This window comes from Meles meles, chromosome 4 (genome assembly GCF_922984935.1).
Source record: "Meles meles chromosome 4, mMelMel3.1 paternal haplotype, whole genome shotgun sequence".
In the NCBI taxonomy this organism is placed as follows: Eukaryota; Metazoa; Chordata; class Mammalia; order Carnivora; family Mustelidae; genus Meles; species Meles meles.
In genome coordinates, this window is record NC_060069.1 from 58,222,986 (window position 1) to 58,229,783 (window position 6,798).

Genomic DNA, 6,798 nt, shown 5'->3' on the forward strand with positions numbered 1-6,798 from the left:
GGATGTAATGGGTTATTATCCTGCTAAAAGCATCAATATTCTCAAAACAAATATCAGATTCCATATTATGAATGTGTGTGTATGCTCCCTTTAAGGTTTTAGATAAGAAAATGATTCTAGGGTGCCTGGGTGGCTCAGTGGGTTGAAGCTTCTGCCTTCGGCTCGGGTCATGATCCCAGGGTCCTGGGATCAAGTCCCACAGCGGGCTTTCTGCTCAGTGGGGAGCCTGCTTCCCTTCCTTTCTCTCTGCCTGCCTCTCTACCTACTTGTGATCTTTCTCTGTTTGTCAAATAAATAAATTTTAAAAAAAAAGAAAACGATTCTAGTACTTGTCTGTAATTTGTGTGTGGATCTATACTAATGTATATTTTTAAGCTGAGGATTGTAATTTACTTAAGTTTAAAGTATAACTTCAATTAAATAAAGTTCCTCTCTAGCATATTATTACAGGTCCATAAACTGATATCTGAAATCCAAAAATATTTTTTGAAAGCAAGAGCTTTTTTGTAACTGATTTATGGTAAAATTTGACTTGAACTATTTACAGTCTATTTATTGCACTTAATGTGAATATTCATATATTTCATTACAGAAGAAATGCTTCATTCTTTCTCCTACAAAGAGCTTAAGAAGGCCAGACCAATAAAGATAGGAAAATTAAAGAATAGTACAAAATGAAGTATTTAAGCTGCATATATTCCAGAGCTAAAATATTTGGTATCAATCTTATGTGTTATTAGACAATTAATAAAATAACCATAGACTCTAGGTTTACTACCTTCTAGAAAGGTAAGAACAGTTTTATTGAATGATTTGTGGTATGTTTAAATTCAACACAGTCTTTCTAACAGAAAAAGTACAGTTTCTGAAACGAATTCTAATTTTTCCTGAGCAAAGAATTGTTATGCTGATTCTTCAGAAATTTTCTTTCATCAAAGTCAAACCATCATATAATAAAAGCTCTGCATTCTGGGTGCTTATGAAAGTTTATAATTGTTCCACATATTGGCTTTAAGGGGAGTAGGATCATTGTCAGTCTTATAAAACAGAGAATTTGAAAGAATTTCCAGATGTTGGCTTCAACTTAGACTAGACTCATGCAGAGTTCGTGACCTCAGTATTTGCTCATCTATCTTTCAAGACTCTGGTTTATTCCATCCCATTTTTACAAGGTGCAGCTTTCCAAACTTTGCTTCTGGTGTTTCAGGGCAAGGTCAGAGTGCTCTGCCTTAATTTTAGAAGTATAGACCTTAGGACCCTTAGCAGAATGCTGCCAGTCTCCACAAAGATTTGCTATTTTCCCTTGGAAATAAAGTCATATTTAAACCTCAGACTAAAGGTGTAAGCTCTCAGGCTCTTATAAAAATCTAAAGGGCACCTGGGTGGCACAGTCTGTTAAGTGGCCAACTCTTAGTTTCAGCTCAGACGGCAATCTCAGGGTCATGAGATGGAGCCCTGCCTCCACTCAGCACTCAGTACAGAGTCTGCTTGAGATTCTCTCTCACTCTCTCTCCGCCCCTCCTGCTCATGCTCTCTCTCTTTAAAAAGAAAAAAAAAAATAACTAAAATACCTTGAATTTTCTATCTATCTGTCCCCCTTCACAAGGTCTTTCTGGAACATTCAATTTATAAAAGAAAGGAATATTTTTCTTCAATAAATACTGTATTGCTATTAGAAGACCCAATAAAAAGCATTTCCACTCATTGAAGAGCCATTGTAGGACACTGATTAGGAACAGAAGGTTTAGATTATGAAGGACTGGAGTCAGATCCCAGTTCTGCCACACCTACCTATCTGTAACTTTGGGCAAGTGACTCAACATCCTAGCCTCAGTTCTCCCATCTGTAAAATGGAAGCAATAATAATATCTATAGTAATAGATTATTGTCAGTAATAAATGTAAAACATTTAGCAAATTTCTGGACATTATATGTAAAAACTCAAGAAATGTTAACTATTCACCATTATCAGTAGTGAATAAACCTATAGTATGTCAATAACTTTAGTTTGCAAAATACCCCATTGTTTGATCCTCTTTCTCTTCTGTTCACTTCAGTGGCTGCCACATGCCTTGTGTTCTCTCCCCTTCCCAGTCACATATCTGCAGAAGCACATCTTTCAAAGTACATGAAAGTTGAGGGAAAGCTTCCTGCTTCATTTATTCAAATGTTACTGGCCAATGTGACTGTGACCTAGAGTGTTGGTCACGAATGTGCAGCCGTCAGCCCTCAGGTTTAAAGGCCCAATAATACAATTCTGCTGAGTCATTTTACTTGAAAAATTCCTTTTTCTACCTCCAAAGTAGAGAGACCTGACAGGGCCTGCCTGACTGCCACTCTTTTAAAACCCTATTCCCATATCTTATCAATGGGGAATGATAGGAACAAGGTTTGTGGGCATTCCAAATTTTGTTATACATATCACATTGCCTTTTCAAGATATGAGTGTGAAGTTTATTGACTGGCCCTCACATTCTTTCCGTTTTCTAGAACATAACACTGCTAAAGCAAAAACTTATTTCTCTGTTTCTCTTGTTGACTACCGACTATGTGCCAGCCACATAAAATATTTTTTATTAAGGTACAATTTAAGACAGTAATATTCTCCCTGCACGTTTTGACAAAAGCACACAAGTACTCCACAATTCAATTATGGAACAGTTATATGACTCCAAATACTTCTGTGTGTTTCTTAAGATCACCTCTGTTTATGATCCCCAACTCCTGGGAGACACTGATCTGCTTTCTGTTCTTACAGTTCAGTCACTTTTCACAAATACTGTGAATATTACCTAAAATTTGCAATAATGATTCTTGTGACAGAGACAGAATTGACTCAATATTTTTCTTTTTGTTTACTTCAAATGTTTATTGAATTATTGTTCAATATTTTGTTTATTTCAATTTATTTATTTATTTTATTTGCTATAGTGATAATTCCATATTTTTTGGCTTTCTCATCAACACAGAACCTTATAACAAAGAGTCTGGGGAAGAAAAAAAGAAAAACAGCTGCTATCAAGTCAGGTGATTAGTTTCATGGTTTCTCTCTAATTCAAGTTTCTTTCTTGAAGGGAGGAGATTTTCTGATATATTCCTCCTTCTCAATATGTAAACTTTTATTATTCCATTTCTGTAACATCAAACCATTAACTGTTTACATATCTCCTACCATCGAACTTCAACCATGAATGGGAAAGAGGAAGCAGTCAAACATGAATTCTATGATAACATTTTCAAGCTCATGCCAGACTCCCCTCAAGGACATCTTCTTGATGTCTGGAAGAATTGACTACTGATTCATTCATGCAAATGAGTTCAGGACTATATTTATCTTGATTTGTCCAAGTTGGTTTTTTGAAAGCAAAAGTCCTGACCTTTTATCTCTCATTGTGAACAGCCACAAAAGATGGGAACAAAGAGAACATGGAATTTACCAAAGTTAGAAGAGTCTTTGATTGCTTTGCTGTGATTAGAGCTCAGCCAAGCTTTAAAAATTCAGGTTTCTGTGTGGGAACAAGGGCGACTGGCTGGCTCAGTCTGTAGAGCATGCAACTATTAATATCAGGATCATGAGTTCAAGCCCCACATTGGATGTAGAATATACTTAAAAAAAAAAAAGAAAAAGATTCTGTATCAGAACAGTGGTGGTATGTTCCTGTGACTTTAGCAATCACATTAAACCAGCATCACAGAATAAGAAGCTTCTTAATAATCTATATAGCTATTTTATTTTTAAATAGTATTTATTATTTGTGATTATAAAAGTCATTCCTATTATTATAGAAAATTTATTTGGAGATTTGATTATCCATAATATAACTGCAACTTGCCCTAAAAAAGAAGTAAAGCTATTATACAAGATGTTAAGATATGGCACAAATTCCTTTTTATTAAAACTCATTCTTAAAGAGTCACTTGCTCAGAACCAATTTACCCTTATACTAGATGGTGGTGAAGAGGCAGGTACCTAAAACACTGAGAGCAAGGAATCACCTCTGACCAGGGGAAATGAGGTCCAAGACCAAGGGGCCAAATATCCATTGCATTTTATCTCTCTATTCTGCTGCTTGGTCCTGGATGCAGAGATAGCCATGGGAAGTGCATGGGACATTATGGAAACTGAAACCCTAGTTTTCTGGACAGAGGACCTGAAGAAGGACTTCAGGAGCTGGAAATATCACAGCAACTCTGAGAAGGAGGGAGCTCAAGAGAGTGAGCCCTTAAAGTGTATGAGTATATCCATAAAGTGGTATATGAAATCCTGGGTTCATATATGGGCTGTGATGCATTGGTCTGACCTGACAGAGTATCAAAGGCTTTGAGAACTGAACAATGGAGTAGACCATTGCTCAGGTTTTCAACTGGCCATTGGGTGGGTGCACACGTGGGGCAGTTTAGAATAATGCTGGAAAAGCTTTGAGTACTGAACTGACGTTGGAACCACAATACACAGAATGCAGATTAAAACTTGCAAACTGAAAAAGTTGACTGCCTACTACAGCAAAATTATCAACATTCTTCTGAGGATTTAAGGTAGGCCCAAGTCTCACAGATAATATTCAAAATGTCCAGATTAAAATCTAAAATTACTCAGCACACAAAGAATCAAGATTTTAACTTATAAGGGAGAAGGCAATCAATAAATGCCAACATGGCATATATGTTGGAATTATCAAAGACTTTCAAACAGGTATGATAACAATACTCCAAGAATTGAAGTTAATATATATCTTAAGATCTCAGTAAAGAGGGGCGCCTGGGTGGCTCAGTGGGTTAAAGCCTCTGCCTTCGGCTCAGGTCATGATTCCAGGGTTCTGGGATCAAGCCCCATATCGGGCTCTCTGCTCAGCAGGGAGCCTGCTTCCTCCTCTCTCTCTGCCTGCCTCTCTGCCTACTTGTGATCTGTCAAATAAATAAATAAAATCTTTAAAAAAAAAAAAAAAAAAAAAAAAAAAAAAAAAAAAGATCTCAGTAAAGAAATGGAAGATCCCAAATGAAGAACCAAATGAAAATTTTAGAACTAAAAAAATACAATGATTGAAAATTTGAAAAAGTCACTGGATGGATTCAATAGCAAAATGAGGATGACAAATTGTTCCTTTAAAATATCCATTCTAAACAACAATTTAAAAAAAGGTTGAAAGATAAACAGATCTTTAGGAATTTATAGGGTAACACCAAAAGATCTAACTTCAATGTTATCAGAATCCCAGAAAGAGAACTGAATGTGGTACAGAAAAGTGTTTGAAGAATTAATGGCTGGGTGTTATCTCTGATAGCACATATATTGAAATTGGAACAATACAGAGAAGATTAGCATGGTTTCTGTACAAGGAAGACATGCAAAATCATGGAAATGGAAAAGCATTCTATGCTCATGGATTAGAAGAACAAATATTGTTAAAATGTCTATACTACCCAAAACAATCTACACATTTAATTCAATCCATATCAAAATACCAAAAACATTTTTCATAGAACTTGAACAAACAATCCTCAAATTTGCATGGAACCACAAAAGATCCCAAATACCCAAAGCAAACTATTGGGACTACATCAAAATAAAAAGCGTCTGCATGGTGAAGGAAATAATGAACAAAACTAAAAGGCAACCTATGGAATGGGAGAAGATATTTGCAAGTGACATATCTGATAAAGGTTTAGCATTCAAAATATATAAAGAACTTATACAATGCAACACTCAAAAAACAAATAATCCAGTTAAAAAATGGACAGAGACATGAACAGACTGTTCTCCAAAGAAGACATCCAGATGGCCAACAGACACATAGAAAGAGCATCATAACATATCATTAGGGAAATGCAAATCAAACCCACAATGAGACATCACCTCACGTCTGTCAGAATGACTGAAACAGGGGCGCCTGGGTGGCTCAGTGGTTAAAGCCGCTGCCTTCGGCTCAGGTCATGATCTCAGGGTCCTGGGATCGAGTCCCGCATCGGGCTCTCTGCTCAGCAGCAAGCCTGCTTCCCTCTCTTTCTGCCTGCCTCTCTGCCTACTTGTGATCTCTCTCTGTCAAATAAGTAAATAAAAAATCTTTAAAAAAAATATTAAAAAAAAAAAAAAAGAATGACTGAAACAACAGGTGTTGGTGAGGATGTGGAGAAAAAGGAATCCTCATGTCCTGTTGGTGGGAATGCAAACTGGTGTAACCACTGTGGAAAGCGGTATGGAGGTTCCTCAAAAAGTTAAAAATAGAACTACCTTATGATTCAGCAATGGAATTACTAAGTATTAACCCAAAGAATACAAAAACACTAATTCAAAGGAATACACATACCCCTATATTTATAGTAGGATTATTAGCAATAGCCATAAATATGGAAGTAACCCCAGTGCCCATTGATTGATGAATGGATAAAGAACACGCACACACACACACACACACACTGTAGTATTATTTGGCCATTAAAAAAGAATGAAACCGGGATGCCTGGGTGGCTCAGTTGGTTGAATGGCTGCCTTTGGCTCAGGTCATTATCCTAGCGTCCTGGGATCGAGTCCCATATCGGGCTCCTTGCTCGGCAGGGAGCCTGCTTCTCCCTCTGCCTCTGCCTACCTTTCTGCCTACTTGTGATCTTTCTCTCTCTGTCTCTCTCTCTCTTATTTATTTATTAAATAAATAAATAAAATCCTAAAAAAAATTAAAAAAAAAAAAGAACGAAACCTTGCCATTTGCAGTGACATGGGTGGAGATGGAGAGTATAATGCTAATGGAAATAAGTCAGTCAGAGAAAGACAAATACCATGATTTCACTCATATGTGGAATTTA

At 36.6% G+C, this 6,798-nt stretch overlaps 1 non-coding gene across 1 annotated transcript; it reads left to right on the forward strand.

The window, feature by feature from the left end:
• The first annotated feature begins 5,266 nt into the window (after positions 1–5,266).
• On the forward strand, positions 5,267–5,374 carry LOC123941066. Its single transcript, XR_006818163.1, has one exon. It is a non-coding gene; the product is annotated as a U6 spliceosomal RNA (small nuclear RNA).
• Positions 5,375–6,798: the final 1,424 nt, after the last annotated feature.